Source organism: Sceloporus occidentalis, unplaced genomic scaffold, assembly GCF_023333645.1.
Source record: "Sceloporus occidentalis isolate IW3139 unplaced genomic scaffold, rSceOcc1.0.p SCAF_35, whole genome shotgun sequence".
Lineage (NCBI taxonomy): Eukaryota > Metazoa > Chordata > Lepidosauria > Squamata > Phrynosomatidae > Sceloporus > Sceloporus occidentalis.
Window position 1 is genome coordinate 6,239,439 of NW_028317015.1, and position 14,971 is coordinate 6,254,409.

At 37.5% G+C, this 14,971-nt stretch overlaps 1 pseudogene; it reads right to left on the reverse strand.

Moving 5' to 3' along the window:
- Positions 1-14,616: 14,616 nt before the first annotated feature.
- Positions 14,617-14,735, reverse strand: LOC149298018 (5S ribosomal RNA; annotated as a pseudogene).
- Positions 14,736-14,971: the final 236 nt, after the last annotated feature.

The window sequence follows — 14,971 nt, forward strand, 5'->3', positions numbered from 1 at the left end:
TGTATCAATATTTATCATTAGTAGAAATAAGGGTCCCTTCCTACCAAGGCTGGCCCACAAAAAGCCCAATACCAAACTGGCTCTCTCCTTGTTAGTTTTTTTGTAAATGTTCATCTTGTATTTACCAACCGTAACAAAATATTTTTTTCAGTTGTTGCGATGTGCCTACATATAGTCAACCACTTTCGTTAGGTCAACAATGTATAGTTGAAAGCTTGAATGGCTTGATTCTACACCACTAATATTGGTTTGGTATATTTTTAAATTCCAAGGTTGCATTTTTGGCTGAGTTTTCTTTTACCAGTTAGATGGCAGACTAATTGTTACTCTAATAGTCTAATTGATTAGTACATAGAAACTGGTACCAATGATTGGTACCGAGGCTGATGATTTCCTGATGGGGTCAATAATTAAGAGAAAGGGTAATGTATCAGTTGATTAAATCATTGACTAGGTACATAGATTGCCACGATTGGGTCATTCAATAGGCATTTTAGGATGACAACTATACTAATTAGGATGCAATCAGGACTTCAGGCATCAAAAGCACTTCTTGGTAATGCAAGTGCCAGGTAATAAATGTATCTTTGTTATGTACAATGTATTTGTTTTTTAGGGTTCAGGGTATACTGTATGTTCTGATGCCTGTGCTTATTTGAATAAGTGATTAAGTGTTGGTGTCAGTGATCCTTAAATCAGAATCTATGCATGTGATCAACTGAGATAAAGAGGCCAGTGGTGGTTTGTTAGGATCAATGTTGCAAGTGATGTGTATCATTAGATGATTAAGTATTTAGTAGCATGATGATGAGTTTGACTATGTCTTCCTAGTAATTTTTGTTTGTTATGGGTGAATACCACAAAACATGCAGGGTCTGTGTTTTCTCAAAGTATGTAATTAGATCAAGATAGCTTAAGTTCATATTGTTATTGACAACTAATTCTCTGTCTATCCAGATGTTAGCTTAATGGCCAATCAACCCTTCCCACATGTACTATAACCTACTAGCAGTAAAGTGGGAAGAAAGCTCTTTTATATAGTCAAACAGAATGCTGTTCCACACAAAGTAACACTTTGTGTCACAAGCATATTCTATCACACTAGAAAACAGTTTTTACTCCCAAAATTCCACAGCGCAGGTAGATACAGACACACTCAAACATACATTGCATAGCAACATGTCCACTCGGCATAAAGAGGAAGTCTCATCTGGGTAAGAAATACTGTTCTGGGAAGTGATATAATTGTTGGGAAGACAGAAGATATGGAGACTCCAAAGCCAAGTAGTATCTCTCAAAAAATGCGCAAAATGTTTGTTCAACCCCCTTGCCTAAAGAAAAGGCTGCCTATGACATGCCTTTAGCCATGGGAATTGTAGTTCCTCAACAGCCTGAAGAGCTTCTGACGGGTTACCCTTGTCTTACAGAAAGCATTCATGCCTAAACACAAACAAATATTCAATATTACACTTAAGTTGTGTATGTGCATGCACGGTATATGAAAGCACTTCTAGTTTCTAGTTTTACATTTAAAATACTTGAACATTTAATAACCCTTTTTCTGAACTGGAAATTTCACAATATGTCAGGTCAGGTTAACACATGATGTATAGACAGTTAGCAGAATTTCTCTTTTGCTGCGACTACATCTCACTATACAGCTTAACATCCTGCCGGCACTCCCCACCGCTTGCTGCACTGTTTGCCTACAGTCTATTTAAGTCATCTGAAATAATGGATCTTCCCTCGGCTGTGGTTACCAATTACAATCCTGATTCTGTTTTTTAACCACACAATATCCCAATTTTGATTAAAGTGATAGAAAACCACACAGATAACCCCGTTTTTTAAAACAAAAAGCTAAGCTATAATACATATTTACATAACGTATAGTGTAAAACCATGGCAAATGAATCCAATGAGGACAAATTTAGAGTAAACCCGTTTCATACAAAAGAGGTTCAATATAAAGAAGAGACCTCTGAAGTGTCAAAACCTTAAGTAACTTTACATGTTTTTGAATGTCAGACCAATAAAAAATATCAAGTTCAACTAAAGACTCCATACAAAACAGCAGATCCAGAAAATGTATGTTCATAGGTACGTCAAATGTGTTGACTGACTTACCTTATGCGGGGCAGAGTACATGATCCACCACTGGGGGCAGGCTGGTGCTTCAATATTGGCCATGTTTTCTAGCTGAGGTGTGACATAGCCTTGTCTTGACTTGTGTATGCCATGTCTAGCTCTTCAACCCCTAACCATAAATAGCTTTATGTTTTGACCAGTTCTTTCTAGGTACTGTAGTATTTACTCAAAACTTAGAATCCTCAAGATAAAACATATATTTCTGGTTTCAGAAGTCCATAAAAGTCTGCTGTAACTTTTAGCGGATCAGCAACCATACAGTAAGATGTTCAGTCATATAAACTTCAGTCATTCAGTAGAATACTGAACAACTGATCACCCATTAAAAGGTATTGCTGTCAGAATAAGTTGTAATTGTTTGAACCTTAAATCAAAAAATAAACTGTAGTTTGCTTTTTTCAGTTGCTTTTCATTGCCTTGTTGCCATCATTTAAATCTGCCGGGACAAGGTTTAACTCCTAAATGAGATACATAATTCATCTGCCACTAATAACTCATAACCCTCTTGGCAACCCTTTCTCACTGTTTGAACATTCTGGTTGGCGTGACGACATCATTTTTACATTTTCCTTGTTTTTTTAACAGGCAGAAATACATTAAAGTAGTAGCCAGGCCTGGTCTGACCATCTGGCACACAGGGCAAATGCCTAGCGGCTGATAGGGCCACCTACTTAAAAATACTTTTGCTCCAATTGCAGATTGGGACTTAGAGTGTGAGTGGCGATACACTGCACTTCCATAATTTGGTGCCTGCTGGCCTTAAAGGGACAGGCCATTTTAGTCATCCCCAGTCTGGCTCTGGTAGTAGTATTAAGCCTCCACCATAAATTCTCTTGAGAATCATCCATTGATCCTAGTAATTAAATAATGGTCACACATCTAAGCGTTACTTCCACATAATAGTTTTTTCCTGGAATGTTTTGTCTTTGAAGGCAGCTTCTACTCTAATATAATAAAACTCAATGTTACGGTGCCATTTCTTCCCTGTTATCAGTTATTCCTATGCTCTGCCTCACTCCAGCATATTACAATCTGCACACTTTTTCTTTCACTCTTATGTCAATCACAAATGGAATTCATTTGAATTCCATTACTGTATTATAGCTCAACCCACACCTTTTAGGTAGCATTCTTGCTACTTACATATAAGTTGACAGAAGAAGAGAATCAACTGGCCTACATAATATGATAAATTCCATATATTCTTGGGAAAAAATGCCTAATTTGCAATATTATTAATGTCTGTTGCAATGTATTTATAAGCATTTTGTGTAGTGTTGTGTAGCATATAGAATTTGTCCTGTTATAAGGGCTTGGTTTTATCATTGTTATGTTTAGGATAAACATGTGTAATTATAATTCAGTGTCATGTTATGCATGGATTATGTCTTTTGTTATTAACTAGCTGTATTAAGAGAACATTAAACAATATGTATACACTCAAATTAATAAGCATGTCAGAGGTTTCTGTATTGAGATCAAGCAAGAGGCATTAGGTACTTTTTCTGAAAGATGTTTTTGTTGAAAAATAAATGAAACAAATGTCTCTGAACACACTTTACAGGCACACATTTTCTAAGAATAAAAAAGGTGCATAAAAGAGACTGCTTTATAGTTCGAATGTATCATTCTCTAATACTTTAAACAAATGTATTGATGCAAAACTAACAAATCTGTCATTTTAGTTCCTCTAAATGAACCATATAAAAACAACAGAGAAATTTAGGAACTTTTCAGTTTCTATAGTGACAACCTACCAATGTCTGTTTTTGTGTCACATGGCTATTTAGTTTTCCAGGAAAAAAAAATATGAATGAGACAACATTTTACATGATTAAAGAATAAATTCTGGGAAGGATGTGAACATTCAGCAGTACGTGGAATGATATTTCAATGTAATTAAATTAAAAAGGTTTTACATTTGGCAGAATGGGTGGAACAGCTATTAACGTAGAAACAGAGTAACATGGAATTTCAGGACAGATAAGAACCATTCAGCCCATCTAGCCCGCCCATTTTTTCCTGATGTAAGACTCAGATGTCAATCAGTCCTTGGTCTTGTCTTACATTCAGGATAGCTTTTTGCCTATCCTCAGGGACACCATTAGAAAAGTATGCCTGGCACTTGGCTGCAGATTTTACTAAAGCGCCTAGCAGGGCCAAGTAACATGAATTACGTGACCCTGTGGTAGTATATACACTAGTGTAAAGGAGGCCCCCAACACCTGCTAACCTCTACACCTCGGCATTCTGCTAGGCAGGTGGTGTAGCCCGCATTTTCTCAGGTCCAACACACAGAGTCTGAGCGCCTGAATACAAAATAATTTCCCAGCACTCAGACATAGCGCGTGAGGATCTTAAGGGAGCAGAACAGCAGGCACTAGCCTACTCCCTCCTGAACCAACATATGTAGGTTGTGTGTGAATAAGTATAAGTAAGTAAGTTAGTGTGTGTAAGAATTTTAATGTATGTATGTGTAGGTAAGGATGTTAGTCTGTGTAAGTATGTTGCGGTACATGTATAAGTATGATACTGTGGGTGTATGTTGTTGGATAGTTTGTGCATATACAAGTGTGGTGTTAGTGTGAGTGTATAGAGTTCTGTGTGTTGCTGTATGGTATTAGCATGAGTGTATATCCACATGTAGAGTATGTGCATTGGTGTATGGGGTTAGCATGTCTGTGCATGAGTACAGGAGCCTACCTAGAGTATAACACACTGGGGCAGATCATATATGTGGTGCCCCCCCCCGACTTTACTTTTTTTGTAGTTGTTTTCACATTTTAATGATTGCAAGAATATGTATTATTTGTACACTGTGTCAACTGGAAATACAATAAATAAAATAAATAAAATAAGTTTAGATAAATAACATTAACTGAAATTATAATGCTGCTTTCTATAATAACAACCCCCCCCCCCAAAAAAACACAGGCCCAAAGTGAATACCCATTCTATTCTGCAAAGGGTAATGATACCCTTAGATCACCTCTAGAATTCTATGAATGAAGAAATCCCCAGAATACTTGTATCGACCTTGAATATCCTTGCATATAGTAATCATATGTCCTATTGGGAGCTTCTGTTTCTGCAGTCAACAAGCCCAGTTTGAACGGGCTGTCTTCATATATAAAATCTTTCAATCCTTTAATTAACTTTGTTGTTGGTTTCTGAACTCTCCCTGCATTGTCAATGTATTTTTTTCCAGCAACAAGTGCACAAACAGTATTGCTCAGTTAACTCTGTATATCACCACTTAAACCTATTATAATTATTATTATGCATGCCTTATTTTATACATCATAAAACTGAGCTACACAACTGCAGGAGGTAATTGTAATATTAAGTCCTTTTCTTATAGATGTTTCCAAGGAGACTTGAACCTTTAGTCAAAGTTGATACCATCTATTGGGCCAACATATAAACAGATGTCACAGAAACAATAGTAATTGGTTTCGTACATATTCCACCAGTAGACAGAAACCCTTTTTTATGTCTTTTTAAAGAAAGGTGAAAGCATTTCCCCCACTCTGATTTTCTGCAACTTTTTGATATTTTTTGGTGCTGAAGATTATTTATTTTTTTATCTTTTTTTATTTGACTTTTTGTAATAACACTTAACACAAAAGAAAAAAAAAATAGATATAACAAATATATTAAGTATTCACACGGTCCAAAAGGCACTGCAAGAAAAATACATTGTTTTAACAATACAGTAAATACGGTAATTGGTGCTGAAGGTTATTAGAACTTTGATTTAAACCTAACATTTTTGATAAAAAGTACTCTGCATGAGGTAACAACACAATTTTGATATTGTATTTGCTCGAACATGAGACATTTGCTCTGGAAAACACCCATCATCAAATAGATGTCTGACTACAAGACTAAGATCCAAATCCCTGCAGCGCTGCAGGGGACCTGGATCCTCCTTTCTGGCAGCTGGTGGGCGTCTGCATGATGCGTGGAGAAGTTCCGCTGCTACCCGACACTTCTGCCGGGGCTTCTATGAAAGAGCACCGGAGGCGTGACATGACCTTCCTGTGTTCCACAATAGAAGCCCCAGCTGAAGTTTTGGGTTACAGTGGAGGTTGTCTATTGCACAGATGTTCACTGGCTGCCTCTACTAGACACCATGGAGTCTGAAGCACGAGGGGACAAGTCTAGGAATGCACTGGTAAGTCTGGAGGGGGCAGAGTGGCATATAGGGGGGTATAAGGTATATCTGGGGGCAGAGTGGCATATATGGGGGTATAAGGAATATCGGGGGGGTAAAGTGGCAAATCTGGGGGCAGATGTGCATAACTGGGGGCAGGTTGGCAAATAAAAGGAAATAAAAACAAGAAATGCATTTTTCTTAATCATAGTTTTTATTAAATATAAAAAAATGTGAATTCATATTTACTAGTAAAACTTTTTTTCCTATAGGGTAGTCTTTGAATTAATATTACATTTTTGGGGGTCATCTTATAATCAGGGTTGTCTTATAATCGAGTACTTAATACTTATACTTATAATACGGTACTTATTAAAGTGGAAAATTTGTGGAACTAGTTTCTTTGAGGCTTTGAAAGAGAAATGCGGTATTCGCTTTTCAACTTACTAAATGGTGCCCATGCCACTGAAAAAGTATGGCTCTTGTCTGTTTATAGAACGTCAAATCTCTTATCACACAATGTGTACTACTGTTTGCTCTCATAGTTTATTTTTCTTATGTCTGTCTGCTTCTCAAACCTAGGGCCCAGTTGCCTTGATGTTTGTGCCTATTCCAACTTTCACAGGGCACTGTTTCTGTTTGCAGAACATGGTATATGCTGCAACTGGCTTTCGTCATTAGTTTATTTCCTTATTGTCTTTGAAACATACTGGTGTTAACCTTTGTTGACTGCTATCTGCCCAACCCTTGTAGTGCGTATCCTGTATGTCAATTTCATATTTAGTTTATATTTTACATACTTCTAACATACCTTATCTTGGCTATGGGAACCTGCTGTCCTGGTATCACCAAGAAGTCCCTCAGCAACCGAAACCTAGAGGTTTAACCTCTTGGGTGCATGTGGTGAGAGCGAGGACCTCCTGTATGTGCTGCTGGAACATAACTTCTTGATAATCTAAGCAAGTAACTCTTCAAACCCCAGATAATTAGCTAAAAGACTCTAGTACTTATTGTACACAGCACAATATGTTTCTCTCTTCTTCCATTGTTTTAACCCCTTAAGGACAATGGGCGGTCCCTAAACCCATTGAAAACAATGCATTTTGAGCCCGTACATGTACGGGCTTTGTCATTAAGGGGTTTATAAACAGTTGATCTTGTCTGCCTTGTTTTCTGGACAGCTACATAATTTACCCAATCCTTTTAACACAATAGTTTTTTTAAAAAAATACACAAAAACAGATCGTTATTGCAGGGGTCATTGTTTGCAGTATTCATTAAGCAATCTTCTTCTGTTCATTTCAGGTGGAATATCATTTTTCCATTAGACCCGCTAATACAAATAATAAATGATTTTCCATTACACAGAATAAAAAATAAAAAAAAATTCACAGATTTCACAATATATTTAAAAGGAATAAATAATGAAAATAATTACCTATGATTTTTCTACATAAAGTCTTGTCATATAGTTCAGGGTTAAAGACAAATCAAAGTGACATGTTTATTTCTTTTAAATATTATATTGATTTGGAATCATGTGGTGTATAAACACTTTTATTTCTATAAGAGCAAGTTCCATTTGAGGTCTGTTTTGTTTTCTGATTACAATACTGAGCTTTATTCTCTGATTATTCAAATGTCTCCCAGATTATGATATTTTATGAAATTATATTTTTTATTATTATAGTTCTATAATAATTTATAATAAAAAAATCTAATTTATTAGTGCCAGCATATTCTTCAGTGCTATGAATGGGTTGTGTAGTCCTGGTTAAAAGAGCAACAATAAATAGCTTTATTCACCGTTATTCACCAAGATGCAAGTTGGTAGGAGATTTTGCAGGAGAGTTGGAATTTTAAAGTCACTGACTTCATAATACATCATAAAATTCCAACCTCAATGAGCCTCTGCAGCAAGGACAGCTTGACTGGAGCTGTATAAAGCATGTTTTAATCAGTAATATTTTACTGATTGAACTATGCATTTTGCAGGGCCAACTTAGCTATTGTGAATTTGCTTAGTGAATAAACCCTATTAACAACAAGTCGGTTACTCTAAAGCAAAATTCAAAGCAGGTCACAATCCCTACAGGATTCTTTATGTCTGCTTTTTCCATTGATGCACTCCAGATAATACCAAGACTGCAATTTTGTCCATCCTCCTTCAACAGAAAGAGGTTCTTAGGCACAGTCCTCCTATTATTTCTTTGTTTGACCCCTGAAACAGTGTGTTGAAACTCTAGCTCATACACAGATAAAGCCATAGATGAGGTTGAGTAAATACATCAGGGTAGAGGACCAAAACCTGCTCCCCATCAACATTTTGAATTGGGGGAACCAACCAAATGGTAATTATTTCTCAAATATTGTTTATATATTCAAAATATTGCTCTACAGTGGAGATTGAACTTAAATGTTTCCCCAACAAATGAACGTTTTCTTGGGTGTTTGGCATGTCCAAAAAAAGGAACACATTGATTTGTATTAGAACTGATTTTAATTTTTATTAATTTTAACAGATGTGCATCTTTGATAGGGGGGGTCACTGACACTGTCAGGGACGCACAAAACTAGCGCTAGTCCTAGGGATGCTAGCACCCTGAAAGAACTATTTCATTGGTGCCTCTTGCCTAATAACAGAGCAAAGCCTTCACCAGCCTCCCACCCTAGCCAGCAGCCTAGTTGCCCATATGGTAACGCAAGCCTTATTTGTCTAGTCAGACAGATATCAAATGAAGTCATCATGCAATATAAGGTGTTTTTTTTTAACTTTTGACCCTTAGACAACTTAGAATAGTGTTGGTCAGAAAATTTGCATTTGGCTTTGATAGGATGTTTGGTATGAATTGACCCGGCAATAAAATCCGCCATCAGGTTTAAAATGCATGGTATAATGCTTTCACAGCCCTTATCACTTTACCATTCATAGGATAAAACAAAGAAATGACAGCACGTCCAAATTTGCACATGAAAGAAAAATTACACTTTTATTACCTCAAAACAAACAAAAACAATAATTCTGCAGGCCTACGAACCACTTAGAAATGGCAGCATGTGCCAAGCCAAGTAGGTCTGCAGCCAAGTTCACTTTAATGAGTAACCTTCATACGAAACCAGAAACATGTCACAATTCCCAGAAATCAGTTTGTGTCTTTGCGTGTGTCTATTATATAGAATGATAATTAGATGCATCGGCTAACCATGGTATCCTATTATTAATATTCTACTAAGAAATAAATCAATATTTCCAAAACTGTAGAGGCATAAACTGTAGTTTTGTATGCATAATGTTTCGATTATTGTATTTATGATGATAAGCTTTTGCATGATTCTATATAATCTTGCTTGCTAGCAGCAGTTTGCTAATCCACTAATGTGCAGAACTGCAGCCTTCTAATTCTTATTAGTAAAATCACCTGCATATGTCTGTAGAGCGTTCTCGCAAGCATCAGCACTTATAACGTAAGCACTAATAGCTCCAGTAAGAAGTCCCTTTGGGCCTCTTGTAAAATGTAAGCTCAGGCACATTATCTTAAAAAAATATTTACTTATTCTTTTAATTTTTAGGCGAGATATTCGGCAAACCCACATGCCCCAGTAAAACCTAAAACCTGTACATGTTAGAGCCAGTAATGTTATACCAACATTAACCCTTTAACCGCCCATACGATTTTTCCAATTCCATTGCAGCATCAACATTTAGATCAAGGCTGCATAATTCCAGGCCCCATGGGCCGCAATCGTGACAGAAATTCGGCGTATACTTGTCTGAAAACAAGCAGTTTTTTTAAAAATGTAGATATGGGTGCTCAAGCTTGGATATCCAAAAACCGTAGCTCTCAAGGACTGGATTTGTGCAACTCTGGTTTACATAAGCTGAACGATAATATTATCTCATGAAATAAGGTACCTATATTGGCACTAACATTGAAATTAAGCACTACAACTATTCATCATGCTGTCACACACACACACGCACAGGTATCCACGCTTGCCCTTACACACAAACACCCTAGCATACGTTTGCCCTTCCACATGCTTACTTGCCCTTACACAGACACGCTTGTCTTAACATATAAACTTTCCTTCACACAAACACTTTTAATACACTAATGCACAATTTTAAATCTCTATCTCTCGCTCTCTTTTTTCTCTCTCTCTCCACTTTCTCCCTATCCTTTCACTTTTTCCCTTTCTCTCTCCTCTTCCACAGTTTTTTCTTTCTACCCTGGTAGTGTGGTTCCACCTTGGTGTACCATGGTGTAGCTTCACAAAAAAGAGCTCTGCCCATCTCAATTCAGTGTGTAAATCCTCCAAACCTCACAATCATTTATCTGCGTGAATAATTCAGTTCATAATAATTCATCTAAAATTACCCTAATATTAATATGAACCATTTAATGTACCATTTTAGTATGGTTGGCATTAAATGATTTTAAATGTCAGAAAAAGCTTTAAATGTCAAAACATAGTTTAAGACAAGTTGTATTTAGTTTTTGAAAATAAAACATGAGCTTTAACATGCTAGCTGTTTAATGTCCACATTTTTAAATTTGTTTAGTTTTATAAAACTTCAGTAGTGTAATCCTAATTAAACATGCAGTGTTATCTACATGTAAGGTATAATTAAAATGCTGGCTATGGTTTAAGAGAAGACCTCCGTAGTTCATTAATACCTGGGTAATCAGGTTGGATAGGAGCTTCATTGCAGGGGATACCTGGGGTTCTGTCTGCACACGGTGATGCATGGTAACCGAAGGATAAGACAGACAGGCACAAAGGAATACACCACGGGCAGAAATCCAGGAAATGCTATGTATTGTATTTTATGGCAGGACAAGCAAATACAGGTTAAAACAGTCTCTTAGCAAGAAAACGTACATATGGCAGAAAGCCCACTGGACAGGGCTGAAGGCAGGAAGCCCACTGGACAGGGCACAAGGCAGGAAGCCCACTGGACGGGGCACAAGGCAAGAAGCCCACTGGACGGGGCACAAGACAGGAAGCCCACTCGACGGGGCCCAAGGCAGGAAGCCCACTCGACGGGGCACAAGGCAGGATCAGGTACGAAGTAAGCCAAACAGCAAGTCAGGATCAGGTACAGGATCAGGTACAGGATCAGGTACAGGATCAGGTACAGGATCAGGTACAGGATCAGGTACAGGGCAATACGGTCCACTAACTTCAATGCAAAGGCCCAAACTGAAGGGCAGAGCAGGATGAAATAGGCAGGCCCAGTCCAGTCAATGAGGCTCAGCTGGTTGCACTGATTAGGTCTGGGTGCTCCAGAGTGAGAAGGGTTACACCCAGGTAAGCAGTGGCAGCTGGTCTGCTCGTTAGCCTACAGGGTACTGTGTACACACAGGAGGCCTCTAGGGGCTGCTGTTGATATGACACGAGGTAAAATAAATACCGAGTTCTGGCTGACAGGGTGGAATCCTGACACTGTTATACAATGTTAATATCAACATTGTTATTAAAATGTTCTCTATATCAGAATTTTCCCTTCTATTGGAGAGCAATCTTGGAAACATATTGTTAAATCCTGTTAACTTATTAATCAATTAAAACATTTTTTTTAGTTGACAAAAGAGTTAGAAAAAACCCAACACTGTATCTTAATGGGAAATTATTTGCCTTCCGAGCGGACTGTATGAGCTAAGAAACCTTATTAATATGCTCCTTAGTAGAACATTTAAGTCACTGTGTAAATAATTGGAAAAGACTAGAAGTAAGCATTGGTCAAGATGACATACGAAGCCAAAATGCATGGTTAGACAGAAGCAATACAACAAGTTAAGATCAGCAATTGAAATCATAGGAGAATAGAGTTAATGATAACAAATCCTGATTCATGCACTCAAGAAATATAGATACTAGTGACATAGTTGTGATATCCTAAAACCCATTTAAACCAGGAACACAGAATAAACCCAACACACATGCAGCTGGAGAAAAGTTCACTCAACTTTAAATATGCAATATTGCAGGAGAGTCTTAGTGGTTTAAGGCAGTTCAGTCCCACTGATTCAGCTCTTTGGTAAGCAATAAAGCCATGTAAAATGGTGGTGCTTAGACACAGTGGTGTCCTCAGCAATATATAGCTTAGCTATATCTATGCATTCTTTATTCTGAATATATATTCACATAAGGTATAAGTGAAACATGAGTGACAGGAACATTTTTTGTAACCATCTGACAGTATTACTAGAGGGTTTCTCTAGGATTCTTCTATGATCTAAAGATATAACTTTACCATAGAAATCAATCACTTCATCCTGAGATTTTGACTGGTGACAGGGATATATAATAGAAACAAACATTGAACAATGGCCGTATTGAGTGACAGAATCGCCAATATTTATACTTCTAAATAGTATTTGCTGTGTGTGCAATGATTCCTTGTTTTGTTGTATGTACATATTTGTAATTTCAGTAATATCCCATAATGTGAATTTATATGCTTTTTAGGGTGTTCTTCTCTTTTTGTATTTTTCAGTTACTTATCTACCACTGCACAAAAACAGGTAATGCTTCAGCCATGTTTAGTCTAAGACCCAGAAAAGCTGAAATGTTGCCTGTTTTTTGGTGGCACTAATTAAAGGCACTAAAGATCTCTTAAACACAGGTGGACCCAAGTGTTAAATCACACAGAAAATGTCTTGAGCACAGAGCTTCAAGTACAAAATAGTTCAAGTAACGGCATGCATGTGTGGGTGCAAATGCTCAAAAAAAATAACCATTGTCTTATATTCGAGGTCGTCTTCTAATCAGACATCAAATAGAGGTCTGACTACAAGACTAAGATCCAGATCCCGCACAGCGCTGCAGGGGACATGGATCCTCCTCTCCAGCAGCCAGTGGGTGTCTGCAACCTCCACTTCATGACCATCCGGTGCTCATTCATAGAAGCCCCGGCGGAATTGCCGGCAGCAACAGCTCAGCAGCAGCAGACCTCCACCGGCTGCCTCACTAAACACCAAGGAATCTGGAGCATGGGGAGAAGTCTAAAGAAGCACTGGTCAGTCAGGGGATGGTTAGAGTGGCATACGGGGGGGCTTTAAAGGGCTTTCTGGAGGCAGAGTGGCATTTAGGGGTTAGAAAGAATATCAGGGAGGCAGAGTGTCATATAGGGGGTTAAAAGGAATAACAGGGAGACAGAGTGGCATATATATTGTTAAAAGGAATGTCAGGGATGTATAGTGTCATATAGGAGGTTAAAATGAATCAGGGAGGCAGAGTGGCATAAAGGGGGTTAAAATGAATATAAGGGAGGCAGCGTGGTATATAGGGGTGTATAAGGCATATCTGGGGAGCAGAGTGGCATATAGGAGGGTTAAAAGGCATATCTGGGGAGCAGAGTGGCATATAAGGGGTATAAGGCATATCTGGGGTAGATGTGCATAACTGGGGCAGGTTGGCAAGTAAAAGGAGATAAAAACAAAAAAAGCATTTTTCTCAATAATAGTTTTTATTAAAAATGAAAAAATAGTTTACATGTGAATTAATATTTACTAGTAAAACTTTTTTCTTATAGGGCCTTATATTCAGGTCCTAAAAGCTGTTGTAAAATAGCATACACAAAAAGAAAGGTTGGAATGCAGCACTCAGCAGTGAAATGGTGCACGAGCCAGGGCACCACCAAGTCCCTCAATAAATCCAAAATAAAGAAGCAGAGGCTCAGCACTCAAATGATAAGGTGAGTTTATTTCACGCAGGCAACATTTTGACGCACAGGTCTTTCTCAAGCCTTAGAAACATTAGTGCACACATTCAAGTATTTATGCAACAGCAAGTGATTAAGGGGTCGGACACACCCGATCCTACATAACAATTTAAAGTGACAGTGCAAACTGACCAGTCTATATATAAAGTGACAGTGCAGAGATAGCCAGTCAATGTGTATGTATAAATAAATAACATTATATTAAAAATCTGAATAAATATGAAAGTGAAGTGATAAATATACATATAAATATATATATATATATCTATTATATAAAAAAAGTGTACACAAGTTTAAAATCAACACTGTACTACAAATACAGACACTATATGATCTAAAGATATTACTGTAACAAAACTGTGGTATGATAATATACAATATTAAAGATCGGTCTGTCAGCGCAGCGGCACAAATATTACATAATCTCAAAATTTACAAAGAGGCATTAAATAAACCTACAGGGCCAGCTACGTCCCGGAATAACCATCAGCCGAGCTAAAATAAAGAGAATCTAAAAGAGATAAAGGATAATGTTTAAGTTAATAAATAGGAATATTATGGCAAGGCTTTCACACAAATTAACAGCCTATGACACTTGGTATTTCCAAGTGGTCTCCCATCCACATACTAACCAGGCCCAGCCTTGCTTAGCTCCCAAGATCAGTCAAGATCGGGTGTATTCAGGATAGTATGGCCATAGGCTCACAAGAATGGCATTAAATCCAGTTCCCTATTAAGTCCATTTGGAAATAATGTATCCAATTCATAAATCCACCATGCTTCACGTTGTTTTAGAATATTAACTCGATCACCCCCTCGTTTAGGTCTAAATACCTGTTCAATAACACAAAAGTTAAGGTCCGTCAATTTATGTTTCAACTCATCAAAGTGGGATGGGACCGGTAAATCCAAGTTTCTTAATTTGATGGTGGATTTAT